At 47.5% G+C, this 22,480-nt stretch overlaps 1 protein-coding gene across 4 annotated transcripts in view; it reads right to left on the reverse strand.

The window, feature by feature from the left end:
• MYO16 (myosin XVI) overlaps nucleotides 1-22,480 on the reverse strand; it is a 693,372-nt gene that overhangs the window by 215,376 nt on the left and 455,516 nt on the right. The gene's annotated exons all lie outside the window — the stretch shown is intronic.

Here is a 22,480-nt window from a genome sequence, read left to right on the forward strand (position 1 = left end):
GTCAGAGCCTGCAGAGAGGAGGAGGAGGAACGTCCCTTGAATGGGTCTCATCCTCTCTCTGTACCTCACGCGAGTGCTCGGTAAACTCCATGCCGAATACAGAGTGAAAACCAGAAACTATAAATGCTCAACCCAGAATCAAATGTTAAGACAAATGTGATCATTCTTTCTGATTGTTAGGAAAAAAGTCAAAAGAAGTGTTTCAAGGTCTGATTACATAACTGGTAGCTACTTCCGCCACTCATGCACTGTTGCAGAATACATAAGGAGAGTTTCTGTTAGAGGTCTTATTTTAAATTGCATCATTCATTTTGTTATATTTTAAAAATAACTATTAGCACCTCAGTGGATGTCTGTTCTTATCTTAATTACAGGAACAACTACACAAAGAAATAACAAATATCCCACACTAAAGACACAATTAGTTAAATGGCACTCACCCCATGATGGATTAATTTAATGAAACTGTCTGGTTAACAGAGAGCAATATATAAACTCTGTGCAGAGAACAACCCGATTACCCATCCAGAGCCTGGGAAGGCAACGGAGGCGGCTGCAGAAGACACAGAACCGTTTTGTGTTTGTTCCTTTACTGATCCAAATCTCCCAAGGTTTCTCTATTGAAACCCTTCTGCCTTCTATAAGCAGTGAAGATTCAACTGATATCCAGAAAGACTATATGGAAATATGGAAAATGTTTATGAACAACATGGAGCTAAAAACACAAGCTGGAAATCAGATGTCTATCTGTAGGGGAGTGTAATTTCAGCTCCACTAAAACATCAACCCAGGCCATGGGAAAAATGCAGCACGTATATTTGTAGGAGGTTAGGCCTGGAGGGGAATGCTTAATTTTCTACATATTCTCTAGTGAGCATTGGAATACTATTTATCCTTAACCTTATGTAAAACCCTTTATTTAAAAAGCTATATGATTCTGCACAGATCGGGGGGTTTTCTGATGTGGTGGGGCAGAGAGGAGGAGGCCCCCGTGGCAGGAGCAAGGTGCTGGTTCTGCCAGTGGGGGCAGGGCAGCAAGACCCCCGGAGGCAGGAGTGGGAGGGTGGCTGTTTGAAGGCCAAGGCCACAGGCAGGGCTCAGCACTGTCACTCCGCCTGAGCACTGGTGTCAGGAGCTCCCTCAGGGCCTCCCCTGCTCGGGTCCAAGCTGGCCTGCCCGTGGCCTGCAGTTTGGACAGAGTGCAGGGGAAAGGGCAAGAAATAGCAGCGACACCAGGCCTCCGCGGGCGTACATCCCGCCTTCTCTTGAGGGTGCCACTTGGTGCTCACACCAGCCCCCCGGGGAACACGGGAGAGCAGGCGCCTTTGACGAAACTGGGCCAGGCTGGGGCCATCCACCAGGAATCGGGAGCTGGGAGCATGCATGAGGCGGGAAGGGCACCCCCTCAGCCCCAGATTTCATAAACACAAGATTCCAAACATACTTATTTTCAAAAAGATGATGAGGAAAGAAAACCCGTTCTCAGGAGAAAAATTAAACGCACGCTGAAGCATTTTCCAGGAAGACTTGGCAATTCCTGACAGACACACGTGTTACAAGTCTATTTCAGGGTCAGGATTGCAGGAAGCGTGTCTGATATTGCCCTAGCAAGCTCGGTCAGGGAGCTGTGCGGCCTTCTAGCCAGCTGCACGTCCAGACTGTGCAGCAGTCTACAACAAGGCCACTGCTTTTATTGACATCTTGACCGCTGTGGCGCTCAACCCCACTTTCTAACAAGAACAGCAGAGGAGCCAGCTGATCAACCAGGATTCAATCCTACAGGCAAAATTAACATATGAATGAGATGGCTTCTGCTAACGCAAATTCTGCCTTAGAATTCTCCAGAGAGATCTCCTGGTAGTTAACAAAGCCATAAAATACAACATCTTTCATGTCTGGAAAAATAGTCAGTGCCAAGCCATCTGTCTGGTTTTGATGTTGCCTTCCAGGTGTGTAGGTAGAGAGTGAAGAAAAGTCTAAATTAATGGGAGTGTCTACCTTTGAACCTGAACAAAGCCCTCCTCGGAGCAGAGGGGTTCCAGTTTGAAGAGGCCAGGTTTCCTCCTCCGTCATCCCTAGAGGAAGAGATCCCGAAGAATCTAACTCTGAATCAGTTTAGGGAAGCAAAGACATGACTTGGAATGTTCCAGAAATCCACTCCTGGGCTTGTATCAAAGCAAATGAGCAGTGGAGGGCCCGTGTCATGGCACAGCCGGTTAAGCCGCCAACTGCACTGCTGGCATCCCACATTAGGACCAGCTAGAAACCCAGATGCTCTGCTTCCAAGCCAGCTCCCGCAAATGTGCTTGGGACAGCAGCAGATGAGCAAGGTGACAGATCCCGATGGAATTCCAAGCTCTTGGCTTCCGCCTGGCCAGCCCTGGCTGCTGTGGCCGTTTAGTGATTGAACAAGCTGATAGAAGATTGTCTGTCTCTCTCTCCCTCTCTCTTTCTCTATCTTCCTCTCACTCTCTGTAACTCATCCTTTCAAATAAATAAATATTTAAGAAAACAGAGAGAGAGAGAGGGAATAAGTATACATGGCCGCTAAAAATCATGCCCAAGAATATGCAAGGCTATGTGTCATTTATAATAGTTAAAAACTGGCAACAGTTGCGATGTCCACCAACAGTAGAACTATCTAACCAATGGCACAGAGAGGTGTGTTTGCATGCATTTGTACAAAGGAATAGCACACGGGAATAAAAATAAGGATACAAGGTAGCTACATTCAGCATCATCCATGCATCTCACATACTAACACTGAGCCAGACGCAGCACACCCACTTGGATCACCACGATGCATGGGGTAGGGCTTGCTAGTTAAATATTTGAAAAGTGAGACGCACTTAAAGCCATATTTATCTTGGCACTGCCAAGTCAAACATGATGTGAGAATAGTAAGCGACATTAGGGTTGACCTTGGCCACCACAAGAGGCTCAAGTGCCATTTATTAATATGAAGAGCAGCAGGGAAGCAAATTACAAACCAGATGTCTGAAAGTCCCAGGGCTAAAGGCGGGAGAGAGAACATTCTTCAAGACCTTGAACGTCAGTGACGCAGTGTTTACCCCATTCCTGTTTCCACTGCTGTGTAGGATCTACTCCCGCCCTCCTCCTCACATCAGCGGACGCTGTGGGGAACAACTGGCCAGACTGGTGGTGGCACGGCTCCATTTCTCAGGGATGCCTTCAGACAGGCGACTTTATTCCCTCCAGCAAAAGTAAACAGAGGGAGTTCTATTCCACATTTTGCTGGATAAGTGATCAGGGAGAGCAGCGGGCGGCGGGCTCTCGGTGGCTGAAGGACATTCTATAAGCAAGGGAGAGGCGCATTTCCCAGCAGAGCATGGCACTGAGGAAGTACACTGTGCAAACAAGCTTCAACGTAGGCCGGTGCCACGGCTCACTAGGCTAATCCTCCGCCTGCGGTGCCAGCACTCGGAGTTCTAGTCCTGGTCGAGGAGCCGGATTCTGTCCCGGTTGCTCCTCTTCCAGTTCAACTCTCTGCTGTGGCCCGGGAGGGCAGTGGAGGATGGCCCAAGTGCTTGGGCCCTGCACCCCATGGGAGACCAGGAGAAGCACCTGGCTCCTGGCTTCAGATCAGTGCAGTGCACCGGCCACAGTGAGCCAGCCACAGCGGCCACTGGGGGGTGAACCAACAGCAAAGGAAGACCTTTCTCTCTGTCTCTCTCTCTCACTGTCCACTCTGCCTATCAAAAAAAAAAAAAGTTTCAACGGAAACAAAACAAAACAGAAGCAACACAAAATCAGCTCAGGTTGCACTACTGTGGCTCTTGCTTGCTCAAAGCCAGTGGCCGTCCATATTATACCGAATGCCATACGCCAACACACAGTGGTGCTATGAGTGTCTTATATGACTTCTAAACCAGGATCCTGTGTGTTTGCTTGATTTACCTTTTGTGAAACAGTAAGGCCAAGACAAAACCTCCAAGGAGATTCAAGAATTCTGTTGCCTCTTTGTCTTTTCAAGGGAGTACTAATTTCAGTCCTACAAGAAGAAGACACCTCTCCTTGCCTTCCACTTGTGCCATCAGGTAAGTGGCTACAGGACACAGCTGTGGATAGGACTTGGGGCCAAGTTTCCCAGTGATACCTGGGAAACCCAAGCACATCAACACAAGGGAGAAGCTTGAGAGGAGAGAGAAGTCCAGGGGGCTTCAACAAACCTTAAATGCACAGAAAGGAGGCTGAGAAAGGGTAAAACCTTGGGCAGCTAAAGAGGCATGAAACCCACCCACATGGTCTGGTTTGGTAGCCAGGAATTTAGGAAGACACAAAGGTGGCATCCCATCAGAATGGGTGGGAGATTTCCTGTGACCTTTGAAGAGGAGGTTTGATTATTTATGGTGGAGAAGGGAGCTTCCCCTATGGGTGATGCCCTGGGTGCCTGGGCGGACACGTTGGAGCAGGCACAGGCTATTCTGCTGTGATCCCAACACAGGAAGGAATCTGGACTCTCCGTGGAGGTCTAACCCTTACCTGCAGTTTGGGCTTGTTAGGACAGAGTTGGAAGAGCTTGGCTAGCTCAGGGCACAGGTGGGAGGGGTTACAGGAGCCATCTTCTCAATTGTAGCCTTCAAAATTCACCCACTAATGGTGCCCTGCTTGTTCTACAGACTCAATGATCCATGGAGTTGGCTGCATAACTTCTGTTGGGAGGGCCATCTCAGAGTTTATCCACGAAGGCATGGGATGAGTGGCTGCACTGGAAGAGGGGACATGGCGATGATGTGTCAGAGCTGCTGAGCCTGAGGGATTGATCTGAACTGGTGGGTACTCAGGAGTCGCTGGTGGTGGGACTGGCCTTGGCTGACTTAACCTGTGTGGCCCTTCCCCCACAGAAGATCAGTGTAGTCCCAAGGACACAGGTGTCCATCTGAGCCCACTCCAGTCAGGAGTGGACCGTGTCATGGGAAACTCAAAACCAGAACTCGCTCAGATTCGCTCACAGCGTATTTCGAGAGCATCAGACATTTGGATGCGGCTGGTGTGTTTAAACTTACCCTAGGAATCACAGACTCATAGGTCTTGGAATCAAAATCAAGCCGAGGAGATACGTGGGCTACAGCTCCAAATGTGCACAGATGGGGTGTGATTATCACAACTTGAGGGATAGAGAAAATTAAGATTCACAAGACATAAATGTTTTACTCAAGATTTCATTAATGTTAAGTGGTATTCTCAGAACAGGAAGCCAGATCTTTTGCTTCTTATTACTTTGTAAAAAAAAAAAAAAAAAAATCCCTGGAACTGAACTAAAAGATAAAATTACTGTATTTGCAAATTAATCACTTGACAAGTACCCACACAAAATACCAAGTCGGCACGCCACTCAACCCTCTAGCCGTAGGCTACAGTGACACGTGCTGTTTGGTGTTTGTTTATCGTGTTCTGGCTTCACAGAGTTCCTTCTCTTCCTTCACAGTAAATCTCCTCCAATCCAAATCTTCCTTGTCTTTTAAAATCGATTCTAAAAATTTTAAAGGAAATACGCTTTCTTATGTACACTTTAGGTATACAGCATGATGCTCTAAATTGCGCTGATGCAGTAACACACTCACTGCAGCGGAACAGGGGAAGTCAACCCGTCACCGCACAGCCGCCCCTCCCGCCCGTGGGAGAGAACAGCACCACAACACACAACACACTGCTGGCAACTGCAGTCCCCACGCTGCGCATTCACCCCTGACTTTCTCCTCCTACAGATTTGCTGTTTTGCGTCCTTTAACCTCTACCAGACTTCTCCTCGCCTAGTGAGGTTCCGGTTGCTAAGTGTTTTACGAAGCACGTCCAGACCTCTTTGCAATGTAAAATAAGCATTGACAAACAACACTCTTCAACATCCACAAGTCCAAGTCTGGGAGCTTAATGGCCCAGAAGCTGAGGGAGCACTGGGAAGGGGCACACTGACACTGTCACTGTCACACCCTCTGTGAAAGCCAGAGCTGACGTCCTACCTGCCACCCTCAACACAGGTGCATGCAAGAAGCAGTTAGGAAAGTTCCCCACATAATGACCTGCAGCCCGTGGAGGCAACAGGCTAACCTCGCACCCAAAACTCAGCGGCTCTAAACAGAGGTATACGATTGCTCACAAGTCTGTGTGTCCTCTCGGGCTGTGCCATCCACAGGGCTGGCTATGGGCAGGCCGCTGGCTGCACCAGCACCAGTGTCTCTCTCACCTCCCAGCAGGGAGCCTGGGTGTCTGCCCAGCACGGTGGCAGGGACCTGCGGACGTGGAGTCTGCCCAGGTTGTGGACTTGGGACATCACTGTTTGGCTGTGTGTTCTTGGTTAAGGCCAGGCTCAAGGCCAGCTGTGGTTCAAAGGGAGAGGAAGGGATTTGTGTTCTCGATCAGAGGAACAGCAAAGCTGTATCGTACGGGCTTGGATGCAGAGAGTAGCCAAGGATGGTTCCACTTTTGCCATGTGTCAGGTGACTCTTCTGTGAATCGTGACTTCTGTGTAAGGTGTAGCTGAAGTCGCTGATTCTTTCATTCTGAAAGTCTACACTGCACGCCTTGCTCTGTAGAGCAGGGAGCAGAGCCCAGGTACACAGGAACAGAGAGGGCACTGCCTCGGGCCATATCCACACTCTGGTATGTAATTACCTTCAACAGAATTTAATTTGAAATAAAGAAATTACCTGCATATCTTTTTTTAAAAGATTTTATTTATTTGACAGGTAGTGTTACAGACAGTGAGAGAGAGAGAAAGAGACAGAGAGAAAGATCTTCCTTCCATTGGTTCACCCCCCCCAAATGGCCGCTTACGGCTGGCACACTGCCCGGATCCGAAGCCAGAAGCCAGGTGCCTCCTCCTGGTCTCCCATGTGGGTGCAGGGCCCAAGCACTTGGGCCATCCTCCACTGCCTTCCCAGGCCACAGCAGAGAGCTGGCCTGGAAGAGGAGCAGCCGGGACTAGAACCGGCGCCCATATGGGATGCCGTCACTGCAGGCAGAGGATTAACCTCGTGCGCCATGGCCCTGGCCCCTGCATATCTTAAAAGGCTACTCTTTTTAGTTTTCTCTCACTCTTCCGATAGATAGTCTTCCAGGAAGGAGGTGTTTTGGTAGGAGTTGGGTTTTTCAGTGAGACCCAGCAGGATGCACACCCCGGGGCAGCTTCACTATGTACATTTTCGGTTTACAACATGATGCTCTAAGTTACCTGATGCAGTAACATGCTCACTGTAGTGGAACAGAGGAAGTTAACCTCCTTGCCGTGCGACTGGAGTCGTTTACTTAACTTCTCTGGTTTCCAGGTTCTTTATTTGAAAAAGGAAGACAACAGCGCCTAATGTTTGCAGCTAATGTTGCTATAAACTGCAATCCTCCACAGCTCTGTCCCCGCTGTCTCGTCGGTGATAGTCCATAAATGATAACCCAGAGGACGGCACCCTCTCCACGTATCACACCAGCAGCCACCAGCAGCCAGACTGCAAATGTGTATTTAGCAAGACAGGATGTGAAGACAGAGAAGTTCAAGGCTCAAGGCACACACAAACTTAGACATCGCTCTACTGGGAAAGCACACCATCTTGTGTTAGACAATGTCACTTAAAAAGGCTACGATCATCCCTACAGTGGGAGGGACACGCCCACTGCTGTGTTTTCAGGGAGAGACAGAGGGGCGCTGTGCTTCCTCCCCGCAGCCTGCTTCCCTGTGGCCCAGCCGCCCAGGCTCAGCCCAGGGTCAGCCTGGGCTCCGTCACTCTGTGGCCAGGACAGGCTTGTAGGGCTTGAACACGGGCCAAGTGAAGAGAAATGAGAGCAGGGGCCGGCCGCAGTGCGATGGGTCTTCTCCTTTCTATGGAACACAGGCGCTCAGCCTCTGCCCTCGGAGCTGAAAAGCTGGGTGCTGCGAGGTTCTCAGGCACGTCGGAAGCAGTCGCATTTCTTCCAGGTGTCTCTCAAAGGACGCGTACAAATAACAGGATGGTTTTCACAGAGAACTACTGCTACCATTGCAGATGAGTGTCCTCATCTCACAGATCTGATCAATCTGCTTTCCTCCTTATCTTCCGAAAACAAGGACTGGAGGTGAAAGTATTAAGCTCCTTAGGGGGCCAATAAGCTACTTATCACAAGCACTAAGGTTAACATTTAAACGGAGCCGCCCTGTTGCCCAGAGTGTATGGTAATTGTTAGCATGAGTCGCAAATCTTTATTACTTTAGGTTTCTCAGGTAGCAATTAAAATTTTTTGAGTATTATTATGTGCCCAATGCTTGCATAAAACCCCAGTACTTCTGATTCTCTGGAGTCTCCTATTTGAAAATAAAAATTATCTCACAAAATAATGAAAAACAAATGCACAATTACCAGGAAAAGGTTTCTACTCTTTAGGAAATCATTATACATATGGGTGTTTTGGTAAGGAAGTGGAGCAGAAGGAGAAGTATTTAGAAAGCAGGTTCTGTCTAGATATTTGCTAAATTGTGTGGTTTTGGTTGTCATGGTAATAAGCACGATGATTTAAATAAATCTACTCAGAAATAGAAGTCACTCATACTATACTCAAGAGTCAAAGAAATCTCATTATTTAATGGGGAAAATCCCTCAGTTTGGATGAAGGAGGAAAAAACATGGTATGGCAAGCTTATTTTCCCAACAAACTGCTTGCCATTTTGTCTCTGAAACAAATAAAGACAAAATATTTAGAACTACACAACAAGGGAAGCATGACATATAGATTTCTGGAATGCACGACAAAGTATTTAGGAGATATTTTACAGGCTGAGAGAAAAAAGTCCTTGGAAAATATGCAACAGGCACTAAACTCAAGAATTCAGAAAAAAAGCAGAGGGCTAAACATTCAAAGAGAATAGAAATAAGGCTGCAATAAAACTTCAGAAATGAGCAAAAAGGTATCTTCAAGAAATGTCAACAAAACCAAAATCTGATTTTCAGGAAAAAATAACCCTAATAGGCAAGTTTTAAGCAAGACTTAAGGACACTGGGGGATGTGCATAAATCATATCAGAACAGCAAAAGTTGTTCAATAAGACTTCAAGAATATAAAACAGAGCCACAAGTTAATTTGTGAATAAATAAAAAATCTTAAAGTTGACATGGACAATTTTCTGGAGAGTTTATGTGAAACAAAAAGAAATAAACTAACCTAATATGACATATGAACATTAAATATTTAGAATCTCAAAGTTATTCTTCTTCTACCCGCTAGGAGATTCTAGGGGGATTTCAGCAGACAAAAAATGAAAATACAAGTTCATGTAGCATAAACTCCATTAGAGAGAAGAAAAATAAAGAAGGCAACCCAGTTTACTCCTTAATGCACAATTGATGGCAAAAGTTGTATAAAAGAAAAAAATTGAATTTCTTCTCATTAGTAAAATGCAAGCATCCTAAATAAAGACTAAAAACCTGAATCCAGTACATCAGGGCTAAATTGAGTTTACATCAATGAAGTGTTACTCAATATTGTAAGAAATACATCCATGCAATTTGTCATTTTAACAAAGAGGCGAGAATTCCTATAATTATCAACAGATAAGGGAAAACACTCAACAAAATTTAGTGTACATCCATAACTGAAAACACTTAGCAAGGACTGTACACTAGAACATGAAGTAGACCTATTGCTTCATGGCAAATATTTAGCAGTGTTGCCATTAATTTGGAAACAATAAAAGAAGATCCACTGTCATCACAAATCTTCAGCCTTGCTCCAGCACTACAGACCAATGCCATAAAATAATAAAACGACATTAAGAGAAAAGGAAAATATAACTGTGCTAATTTATGTCAATACAGTAAGACATTCTCCAGGAAAATTATTAGAACTAATAAGAAAGCCAGCAGGACTTCTAGATAGAAGATGAACATAGAAAACTCAAGATTCAGTATTCCAATAAACAAAATAGAAAAATAGCAACATAAAGTCCAAAGTACCTACAAAAAGGCAAGTAAAGATGTCCAAGACATTGATGTAAAAGATTACAAACACTAAGGCATAAATACATGAACAGCCATTGAGATACAGATCATATTTGTGGGAAGAAAAGAATCAGTAGCCTAAAAGAGCCATCAATCTCTGTATTAATCCATGCATAGTTTTCTAGTCAACTTCCCAAAAGAATTTTTCATAGCATCAAAGCACTTATAAAATTCATATGAAAAAATAAAGATCCAAGGATAGTCAAGACAAATAAGAACTTTGTATAAGAACTACATAATTAAAACAATATATTCTTGATACAGTTTTAAGCAGATTAGAAATCAGGAGGGGAGTGAAGAAGCACTAGGAATAAAGAATCATTGAATATCCAGCTATGGGCTTGGAGTAGAAGAGGGATGCCTACAAGTCCCAGTTCACAGCTCTGAGTTCCTCTGTGCACAGCCTCCAGAAGACAGGCAGCTCAGTGGACAACCAGGGAGCTGCACATGAATGCCCTCCCGGCAGGGTTAAATACACAGCAGGGAAACTGCAACCGTGTATCTCAGGAGACAAGCACCAGCCTGAAACACCACCACTGAGGGGAGAAAGGCAGAGACAAGTGTTTTCAGCAGGAAACAGATGAGAGTGGCGCGCTTTCTTCACCTGTGAGACGTAACGTAACGCAGCAGTACAGAATCATCCATCGGCACAGGAAGCTGTGAGAGCCGGAGCTGAGCAGGGAGTAGGAGGAAACACCCGACGGGAGAGCCCCTCCGTGCTCCTACACCACTCAGCTCCTGATGCTCCGTGTTTGTCATGCAAAGCCAGCAGTGAGAGGGATGGGAGTAAGTGGTGGGAGGCTGGAACAGGTAGATGATCTTGAGGTTTCTGGGGTGGGGAAGAGAGGTGTGCCTAGGATGGGACATAAAGGAAGTTGGTGGAAAAACAGATCTGAAAGAAAAGTTTATATTACAAAAAAAAAAATTTGAAATACATGCATGGCTTCCTCATACGTGTATTTCCCCTGAATGTGTTGAAGATCTCTTGTATGTAGGAACACAAAAGGGAACTCAGCTTCTGCTTACAACTGTCCATTTCTTTCATGTTAAATAAGAATCCAGAGTAAAAGCTCCAAGATGCGTTTGTTTAGTCGCAGGCAGTGGGCAGACGGGTGGTTTGCTGTATCTCTGAGTGATCCTCTTGATAATTACCTCTTTTTCCAGAAAAGAAAAGCACCACCATATAATAAAGGATATTATACATTAAAAGGAAAAAAAAAACCTGGATAAGTCTATTTTCATTGTCTCACACACTACAGATACTTTATTATTTTTATGAACACTTGAAAAGTAATAAAAATTATTGGTATATAATTATATATGTAATATATAATTATTCAGTAAGATTTAGGTGTTTTCAGTGTAATCATGTAATTCACAAAATGTCACTTTCTAAACAAAACAATTACTTCTGAACTGACTTGTACATTTTGGGATTTTTATCCTTTTTACTTATACATTTTTGATTTGTAATTCCCATCTGTGAGTTTAAATCGTCATAATCATTTCAGTAAGACAGACACCTGAAACTCGTATGGAATGAAGACATTTGGTTCTAATTAGACTCACTTATGCATGCCTAATATCAGCTTCAAAAGCAAGTCGCACTGTTGTTTTTCTGTCTGTTAAATGAGGACAGATTACATCTCCTGGCCTTTGCTGAATGTTTCCAGCAATCTATGAAATACAGATCTAATAAGAGAAAGATGAGAGAGGGGGGAAGGGAGAGAGAAGTAGGCAGGGGAAAGAGGAAACGAGATTTTGAATCGCACTGTTCGATGTCTCCTTGGGAAAGTTAATCCCCAGTTTTACAAACACATCTGACTTTGAGACATTTCTCATGCTCTGTTTTTCTCTCCTTGGTCTGCCTCTTACTTCGGTCTGTGCAGTGTGCTTGGCGACTGTGGGAGTGTCAGGGGAGCTGTGTGTGGCAGGGAAAACTTCGTAAATTAAGGTGAATACTCCTGAGCTTTGCCATGGCCATGGCGCCTCACCACCCCACAGCCTGAAGACGTGTGGGTCCTCAAGGCAGTGATGCAGAGTCTGGAGCTGGGCGATGCTCATACAACCCCCATTCCTTACCGTGGCGGGCACATACCTTCTGAAAAATACCATGTTTTTGCTTTTGGCTAAAATATTTTCCAACCACCTGCATGAGAGTGGAGGGAGCATCACCTGGAACCCTCCCTGCTCGAGGGAATGACGACCCACACCCACCTAAAGCCACGGAAGGAGACCCCTCCGTAAGGAAGACTCAGAGCCGTGGAGATGTCCCAGTCCCAGGAGGGGGTAACTCTCCCACACCTGCCTGGTTCTGTGCAGGTGCCACTCTGTGAATGGGCTACTCCTCAAACATTTATGACAAAATTTGTTTACTTATTTGAAAGGAAGAGTGACAGGGATTGCGGGGGAGGCTGGAGGAGAGGGAGAGACAGAAAGGTTTTGCATCTGCTGATTTAATCACCACATGGCTGCAACAAGTGGGTCTGGGTCAGGCCAAAGCCAGGAACCAAAAACTGCCTCAAGGTCTCCCACGTGCATGGCAGGGGCCCAGGTGCACTAGCAGGGAGCTGGATCAGAAGCCAAGTATCCAGGACTTCATCAGGCACTCTACAAACTTTTAACTCACCCAGTACGCCTGTGAGTGATCCCGTGCCTGACTGGGAGACTGTCTGCCTAGCCCAAGAAGGAGGTTAAGAGGGCACGGCACACCATGCCTCCTGAGAAAGACCCTGGTGCAGGACTCAACACACTGAGACCCCCCCCCCCCCCACCATACACACACATATGACCTGACTGCTGGCAGGCGGCAGGGGCCCCAAGCACATTTCCCCCACCCCACTTCCTGTTGAGGAGCCTTGTAATTCTCAGCTAAATAAACAGCTCCCAGATGTGGCTGGATCCATAAGACCACCTGGAAGGCTACAAAGGCTATGTGACCTTCAAGCTGATTGGAGAAGCATAGAGGCACCACTGTCAGCTTTATCCTACAGAATCAGTGTTGCCCTGACCTGGCTACTCCCCTTTTCCTGCCCTATAAAAGCTTGTGCCTAATTTCTAAAAAATGGACATGTTCACTGAAATTGTCTCTAGTGCTTCTTATCGAAGAATGCTGTCACCCCACTATCCCAACAGTGTGGGCCTTGCAGGAAGAGCCAACATAAACCCTCTTGGGTTGAACCACTTCTTCCCAAAGGATAAGCCAACTCTATGTTTATGAGAACAGTATACTGGGACCGGCACTGTGGTGCAGCAGGTTAAGCTGCTGCCTGCAACATCAGCATCCCGTAGGGGTGCCTATCTGTGTCCCAGCTGCTCCACTGTCAATGTGCCTGGGAAAGCAAGAAAAAATGGCCCTAGTACCTAGGGAGTGAAAAAATGGATGGAAAATCTGTCTGGCCCTCTCTATAAATCTCCCTTTCAAATAATTTTTTTTAAAAAAACAAATCTTTAAAAGATGTATTACAACCATGGCTATATTCCAGTCCTTTCAAAAATTACAAGTTGCATCTGATTTTTTTTTTTTGACAGGCAGAGTGGACAGTGAGAGAGAGAGACAGAGAGAAAGGTCTTCCTTTGCCATTGGTTCACCCTCCAATGGCCGCCACGGCTGGCGTGCTGTGGCCGGCACACCGCGCTGATCCGAAGCCAGGAGCCAGGTGCTTCTCCAGGTCTCCCATGGGGTGCAGGGCCCAAGCACTTTCATCCTCCACTGCACTCCCTGGCCACAGCAGAGAGCTGGCCTGGAAGAGGGACAACTGGGACAGAATCCGGCGCCCCGACCGGGACTAGAACCCGGTGTGCAGGCGCTGCTAGGCGGAGGATTAGCCTATTGAGCTGCGGCGCCAGCACATCTGATATTTTTTTTTTTTAAAGCAGCAAAACCTCTTGGTTAAGTAATTTGAGAACACCATAATGACTCATGCACACACACACATGTATTCCTGATTCGAGTTTCAGGGCTATGTATTCTAGGAAACATGAGAAGATGGTGAACCGCTGAGGGTGGCACGGGTGCTGTGGGCCTCTGAACCCCTGGGCCTCAGGGCACCACAATTCATGGGTGAGTGTTGACTACATCTGGATAGCAAATAGTTTCCCAAAGTGCAGAGCTTATCAGCCCGTCTGCACCTGCTACTGCACACGTGACACACAGCCAGGGTTTCACAGTTCAGAGCAGCAACCTTTCCTGCAGAAGGGACTGCAGATCCCCACACGGAAAGCCAAGAGTCTGTGAGATGAGACTTGGGCTATCACCGGGTGCTGGTGAAGGCTCCACAGGATGCCTTCGTAAAGCTGTTCTCATGGCTTGCCTGTAGCGCAACAGAAAGGTGTCCGAGCATTTTACCAAGCAAGTCTTGGCTTCCCGTCCCTAACAAACAAGATCCTTGACAAACAATGAAAAGCTTAGCCATAAAAATAACCTCACAAAAGGGACTAACACACTTAGGAGTTCTACTTATTTACTATGAAGAATCTTGGCATGTATACTTCTGAAAACACACATTTTAAGTAAAGTTTAAAAAATGAATTCCTTAATATAAAAACAAGTCAATGATAAAATCACTAGAAAAATACATGGACTTGACACTACCCAGAAGGAGTGGGTGCTTAGCCTAGAGGTTAACATACCAGTGTTGCACAGCAGAGGGCCTGGGTTCAATTCCTAGCACCAGCTCCTAATTCCAGCTTCCTGCTCATGCAGACCCAGGGAGGCAGGCATGATGGCGCCTGTGTTTGGCCACCTGCCAGCCATGAGGGAAATCCCAATCCTGTCTGTGGGCATTGGGGGATGAATCAGCCAAGGAACTTCTCTATTTCTCAGCCTCTTTGCTTCTTTTTTTTATTTATTTTTATTTATTTTATTTTTTGATAGGCAGAGTGGACAGTGAGAGAGAGAGACAGAGAGAAAGGTCTTCCTTTTGCCGTTGGTTCACCCTCCAATGGCCACCGCGGCCGGCGCATCGCGCTGATCCGAAGCCAGGAGCCAGGTGCTTCTCCTGGTCTCCCATGGGGTGCAGGGCCCAAGCACCTGGGCCATCCTCCACTGCACTCCCTGGCCACAGCAGAGAGCTGGCCTGGAAGAGGGGCAACTGGGACAGAATCCGGCGCCCCGACCGGGACTAGAACCCGGTGTGCCGGCACCACAAGGTGGAGGATTAGCCTAGTGAGCCACGGTGCCAGCCAGCCTCTCTGCTTCTTTAGTAAATAAAATAAACCCTACAATGGGACTATCAGAGCATTGAAGGTATTTCAGAATGTAGGAATCTCTTTAATGAATAAATTAAGAAATTGCTATAATCTGGGACTTGGGTGGTAGGTAGGTGAATTAAGGCACAGAAATCACATGGAAAGTGCATGTTGTTTTTCCTTAAATGCATGAGTTTAATTGTTTAAAGATTTATTTATCTGAAAGGCAGAGTGACAGAGAGAGAGGAAAAGACAGAGGTGAGAGAGATGTGCCATTCTCTCTCTTTTTTAAAAATTTATTTATTTATTTGAAAGTCAGAGTTACACAGAGAGAAGGAGAGGCAGAGAGAGAGAGGTCTTGCATTTGCTGGTTCACTCCCCAGATGGCTACAATGGCTGGAGCTGCGCTGATCAGAAGCCAGGAGCCAGGAGCTTCTTCCAGGTCTCCCATGCGGGTGCAGGGGCTCAAGCACTTGGGCCATCTTCCACTGCTTTCCCAGGCCACAGCAGAGAGCTGATCGGAACTGAAGCACCCGGGACTCCAACTGGCCTCCATAGGGAATGCCAGCACTGCAGATGGCAGCTTTAACTGCTACACCACAGCACCAGCCCCGAGAAGTGCCATTCTCTGGTTCACTCCCCAGATGGCCACAACAGCCTTGTCCAGGCCAGGCCAAAGCCAGGACACAGGACCTCCATCTCCCACATGGGCAGCAGGGGAACAAGGACCTGAGTCATTCCTGCTGCCTTCCCAGGCAGATAAGCAGGAAGCTCTATCAGAAGCAGAGCAGACAAGACTGGAGCCAGCACTCAGATAGGGGATAAGATGTAACAAACCCTAGTGATAATCTGAGAAATTAAATCGCTGAACTGATGGGCTAATTAAACAGAAAATCACTCCAGGAGAAAACGACGTCAACCTCTGGCTGAAAGGCCGTCCTCCTCACTGCTCCCTCTGTTAGAGAAAGCCACACTGTAGTCACGCTGGGAGCACAGGCGGGTTCTAACGGTTGGCAGATTTTCACAAATGACAGTTTTCTTTGATAGCCAGTGTTCCAGCTTTATAAACAACCTCAGTTTCTGGGGTAAAGGACAAAACCCGGACAACCCTTGGGACAGCAAACCCATCCCACTCAGTAAGATATTCAAATTTAACACTCGAGGCTTTCTCCTCCTTCACCCATTTCCCTCAACTCCCTACCTGTCCCCAGACACTCCACGGCATCTGCATACTAACAGCATCTGTTTCCTGCTCCACGGACACCCTACCTGGGACACCAGCTCCTTAGTCAAGCAAGATGTCCGCTGTCAGGACCCAGTGTCCATCTGTGTTATTGGTTTTTCTCAGGGAACTTCTACTTAGGCGATGTCAGTGTTTCTAACTCACCGAGACCTTGTTTTTCTAAATCAAAGGCTACAAATGGATACTGTTGGGCAAGCTAGCCACATGCCATGCAACTGCTCTGTGCAAACCTATAGTCCGCTCAGCACAAAGCAAACCCATGCAAAACATCTGGGGAAAAACCCTACATACCCGATAGGTGTTAGGTGCATTGTGACATTTCTATTACCAAAGTACAAGTGGTTTTCTCTGTTTGCTACTATCCAAACCAAACAAGATTACCGAGTAGAATTGAGAGGAAGAGACAGAACTGCCTTGGATTTCCACCCTCCATGCCATCTGCAATTTTTTTTACAACTTTTCTCTTGCCCATGAATACCTTAAGGTAAACCAAAAAACCTTGCCAGCGATGGCCACCTCTGTTACCATAGCAGCAACCAGGGCCATTACGTCGGATACAAGATGGACCTTCAGACCCCCCAGTGCCATAGGGACAGGTTTGGAGGAACAGGGGACTCATGGAAGCTGGACACCATGCATCCTGGGGTTTGTGTATCTTTATGGTTAGGCCAATCCAGATGGGACAAGCACATAGAACAGCCCAAGAGTACCTTAGAGAGTGAAGCCTCAGTGGAAAGAACCAACAAAAACTCCACGTGTGCTCTTGGAACTATGCTGTGTCTGCAAGCCAAGTTGTGCCGTGCACACATGGGATTTCAGACCTTGCAGACATAATCAGTGAATACAACCTTGACAGATCAGTGGAAGTTTATCCTCAATCTCTCTCTTGTGAATTACTGGGTCATCTTTCTCAGCTCATTTATTTCCAGCTTAAGTCTACTTATCCGTGTGGTGTTTCTTACAGGTAAAAGGGTCTGGGTTCTCTGTCTGTGTGTACTGCATTAAATGGAGGCTGTGCATATGGACACATGTAACAGATGGGGTGTGTGTGTGCATGTGTGTGTGTGTGTGTGCGTGTTCTGTCCAGAACTCATGATGAGAACGAGCTGAAGTCAGCCATCTGTGAGCTGTCCGGTCTAAAGACATTTGAAGAAGAACCTCAAAGAGTCCACAGCCCTGCTCCTGCCTGAGTCTCAATACCTTAGCAAAATACCGACGAGGCTTCGATTCAGGAGCAGTAACACCTCTGAATTTGACACTGACAATCCAGTCTCGGGATATACAGGCTACATCACGGAAGAGGTCCAATTATAGGAACTTCAAAAAATATTCAATATTTAAAAAAATAAGTTGCTAATCAATATACTTTCAAGTCTCTAAACATTCATCTAAGTTCAGAACCACCCAGACAACATCCTTCACAGAAATTCAGTGCAGTTGGAGAGCAGGCCCTGGGAGTAGCAACTACAAAATGTGAGCAGCGGAAGCGTCCACAACACCCCGGGCACATCCCACTCCCAAGCCCTCTCTGGCCTCACCCCAGAGCAGTCCTGTGTGGGAGCCTGTGTGGGAAGGAGGGGGACTTGGCCTGTGGACCTTGTAAGCCCAAGTCCCCTGCAGTGCCGGGAGGTGCCAGAGGAGGTGAGAGCTACAGGCAGAGGCAAGAACCCCGTGCTCACACGGCCAAGGCTGCAGGGAAAGGGGTCCCACCCAGGAGCTACATAGAAATGAAAAGAAAGTGCAGGGATCCTGATCTTCATGGCCAGGAAAGCTTTGAGACCCCAGCAAGACTGGAAATGGCCCCAATCCTTGCTCCTGTCCCCAGTTTTCCCATGAGAAGGGGAGGCAGAATCTGCAGGCTGGGGGTACAGAGGCCCACCCATGCCGGCAGGGAAGGGGGACCGTGGCCACCACGGGCTCTGGCAGGGTTGAGGGGGAGGACTCTCACCCCATGGACACTCGTCACTTCTGTTCAGATACTGGACCTTTGGAGACGCCAAGGAGTTACAGAGTGAGCCTTATTTAAGAGTGAGCCAAAAAGTCGGGGTTGGGGGCTGCTTTGATTCCTATCAGGATCAGAAAAATATGATTTGTATATTGAATAAATTTTTTTGACAGGCAGAGTGGACAGTGAGAGAGAGAGACAGAGAGAAAGGTCTTCCTTTGCCGTTGGTTCACCCTCCAATGGCCACTGCGGCCGGCGCACCGCACTGATCCGAAGCCAGGAGCCAGGTGCTTCTCCTGGTCTCCCATGGGGTGCAGGGCCCAAGCACCTGGGCCATCCTCCACTGCACTCCCTGGCCACAGCAGAGAGCTGGCCTGGAAGAGGGGCAACCGGGACAGAATCCTGCACCCCGACAGGGACTAGAACCCGGTGTGCCGGCGCCGCAAGGCGGAGGATTAGCCTAGTGAGCCGCAGCACCGGCTTGAATACATTTTAAAGGGAGGTAGAGCTTAAGGCAAATTTGTGTTTTCATCCAACAGCAAATCCCACTTTTTAGCAAAGTGGTTTCACCACGATCAGGGGTAAGTCAGCCACAGGACTTTGGAGTGGTGAACAGATTTACCTACAAGGTAGACACAACACAACACACATTTCCTGTGGCCACCCTCCTAGCTGCCTTTGCAGATCAGGGTCCATTGGAATGTGTCTCCCTAGCTCTCCACTTCCTTGGTGAAAACAACAACAGATGCATCGTGATGAGCCTCTGCATTGTGAATATTGTACCCAAAACAGGGTGGAAAAGACACTTCCCCGGGAAGAGGCAAGAGTAGAGGGGTGAAGGAGTCCCCATGGAACCTCCTCCGTCTCTCAGGTCCACATGCGGATGATGTCCCAAGACACCGGGCCACGTCTGGAGGGAAACCTCTTCTTGGTTGCAGAAACCAAGGGGCTGGCTCTCTCTTGGCTGCCCTGGTGGGGGTCTGTGATAATGGGGAAGGGGTTCCTGAGCCCCTGGGGGATACCTCCACCCTGGTATTTCCTGACCCAGTGTGTCCAGGCCAGGTAGAAGCGACCACGATAGCGGTCACATCCATTCCTATGAAGAATGAGCAGAGCAGGTCTGATTGCAGTTACTGAAGCACCCAAGTGCTTCTTTGGGTTCACCAGCCATAGAAGAGAACAGGGCAGAAGGGACGGTCCCCATGTCTGAATCCACCCAGGGCAGCGAAGTTACAGGGATCTGCGCCTGGGACCTCGGTGTGGAGGAAACAGAGACTTTCTAAGCAGCTGCAGAGGTCAGCAGCTATGGGTTGACTACTCACAAAGGCATAAGGCTGACGATACTAGGGAAGTCAGGTCAAGCTCATCAACTTCTTAGTGTTGGTTCAGAAATCATTAAAAATCACATCTAGTTGTTGACACGGGTAGCCAGAGAGGTTCCGCTCTGTAGCCTAGAAATCAGTAGCCTACAGAGACAGGAAACAACTCAGAATAGCAAACCTACAGCCCAGATGCCGGCTGGCACGGCTGGGCATTCAGAATGCCCGGTCTAGGGGCTCTGGGTCAGCGCCCCCATCCCTTGGGCAGAAATGCTGGCTCACAATCCTATGCCCCCCAGGAGGCCCTGGGACTTGTCAGTCCCCTGCCCCTTCAAAAGAACCCATTCCAGCGGTGTTGGGAGGAGGCTGGACAAGGCAAGCTTTCCAGGGCCGTGGGCAGGCACTGCCTACCCCGGGGTCTCAGGCAGGTGAGTGAGTCAGGATGACCCTGGCTGAATGATCGGAAACAGCTTGTTCCTGGTGGGCGCTGCACCTGCTGTTCACGCACAGAATGGCTGGTGTGACTCTTACCACTGCAGGACTTACTTCTCAATGGATTAAGAGGCTGAGAGACAACCGGGTGCTCTAGGCAACCTCCCAGAATGCCTACACCCGCACGAAGCAAATGTGAACCCCTGGTGCTAGCCACAAACTGTAGGGGAGGGCGTGGGTGGCAGGGAGGGGACAGCAGAGACACACGGCACGGGGCTGGCCATGGGTGGCTTGCCTTACAGCAGGTGGGGATGGCAGGTGGGGGGTGACGACAGTGCCATGCAATCCCCGATGCTGAGGCCACACAGAGATGCCCTGGGAAATGGGTAAAATGCTAATTCAGCTTGAGATGAGTGACACAGAGAGAAGGGCCTTGGGGAGGGGACAGAGGAAGCAGCTGTGGCCCAGGCGCCACGATGGCCTAGGATGCCTCTTTGTTAACAATAACACACAAGTGTCATTCTCAGCCGTTCACTGGGGTCTCTCATGAAGGCCGACACATTTGCACACACATGGCAGGAAGCAGAGTCTTCAACAATACAAGGCACAGTTTCACTGTCATTGTTAATCCTCATTCCATTTCACCTGCTTGGACGCCATTGTTTTCAACTAAGCTGAATAAAGTCCTCGTGTGTTTCAAGGTGAGGCATGCTCACCCCTTGGTGTAGCCCAGGGAAGGACCTGCGCAGCCCCAACGCTGCCCATGCTGCAGCTCCAGGCCGCACAGCTGCACAGCAGTCCAGGCCTCAGCAGGCCACGCCCAGCGAATGTCACACATGAACCCTGAAGACCGGAGATTCTGGCTGGGTAACCGTGGCTTAGTTCTTGGCTCATCTTGATGAACTTCACCTGCATTGCAACCCAACTGGAAGCAAACCTACTGAGGTCTAGGTACAGAAAGTAGAACAATCAACCGCATTCGTTTGCTCGTGGTGCACCTCTATTACGATAATCCAGGAAACAGATACTCTACTCCAAGAACAAACATTTCACCTGCTTTGATTTCCTGTTCTCTCTTTACTACTTGTTAGAGTAGCCTTATTTATATTTATTCGTTCTTGCAAAATTTACCAAAAAATACAGCATGGAAAATATCTTTATCCTGTCTATGTCAAAAGGGTCAGTAACTTTGAGCACAGGGATATGATTTTTTTCAATTTATGTCATTCTTCCTAATATGATTAAAAAATTACAAAAGAGGGACCGGTGCTGTGGCGGTAAAGCTGCCACCTGCAGTGCTAGCATCCCATATGGGCGCCGGTTCAAGTCCTGGCTGCTCCATTTGCAATCCAGCTCTCTGCTATGGCCTGGGAAAGCAATGGAGGATGGCCCAATTCCTTGGGCCCCTGCACCCGCGTGGGAGACCCAGAAGAAACTCCTGGCTCCTGGCTTCAGATCTACCCAGCTCTGGTCGTTGCGGCCAACTGGGGAGTGAACCAGGGAATGGAAGACCTCTCTCTCTCTGCCTCTCCTCTCTTTGTATAACTCTGACTTTTAAATAAATAAATATTTTTTTAAAAAAATTACAAAACAATGGGGACTGGTCAACTGCCAAAGCCTATTTTAAGGTTATCCAAATTTTCAAGACCTTTCTGTGACTTAGAAAGTGAATTTGTAAATCTGCAAAACCTTAAGCTTTCCATGCACTGCTGTGAGTGAGAAATACTGCAAATATAACCTTTTCTTGCGTTATTTGGGGATTTAAGCTCAGATTTGAGTGACCCACGGAGGAAACAGAGACGGAACATGAGAATACTGCCCTGTAGAAGTTTAACTGATCAGACGTTAATTCACTTCTCAGTACCCACTCATCCCCGTCTACACTCATTGGTTAGCAGACAATTTTAGGAGGCAAGACCATCACCATACATTTACACACTGACACAATGGCAACACAGCCACTGAGGGGGAGTCGCGTGTCTTCCACGTCTGTGTCTGTTTTTTCCATGTGTTAAGAGTCGCGACCACATAGAAGTATTTACAGTTATACAGATTCAGGGCTCTGTAAGACGGAGATGTCAGATGGACACTTCCTCCAAGTTTCTTTGCACATGTGGGTTTACATATTAATTTGTGCAATGTTAATTCCAGCAATCCTCCCTATAATTTGCACTAATTTAGCACATTAGTATCATTCTGTGAGCAACCGTCACAGCTGAAGTCACAAGTTAACGGATAGACAGCAAGAAATCTTAGCAAAAACAAGACTTCTCCCTACACCAAATCTTGATATATTTCTGCTGAACTATGGTTTACCCTACAGCTGCCCTCAAATCACAGACTGAAAATGTTATCCATGTTCAGTGGGATT

The sequence above is a fragment of the Oryctolagus cuniculus genome, chromosome 9, assembly GCF_051225735.1.
Source record: "Oryctolagus cuniculus isolate XC-2025 breed Fujian yellow rabbit chromosome 9, ASM5122573v1, whole genome shotgun sequence".
In the NCBI taxonomy this organism is placed as follows: Eukaryota; Metazoa; Chordata; class Mammalia; order Lagomorpha; family Leporidae; genus Oryctolagus; species Oryctolagus cuniculus.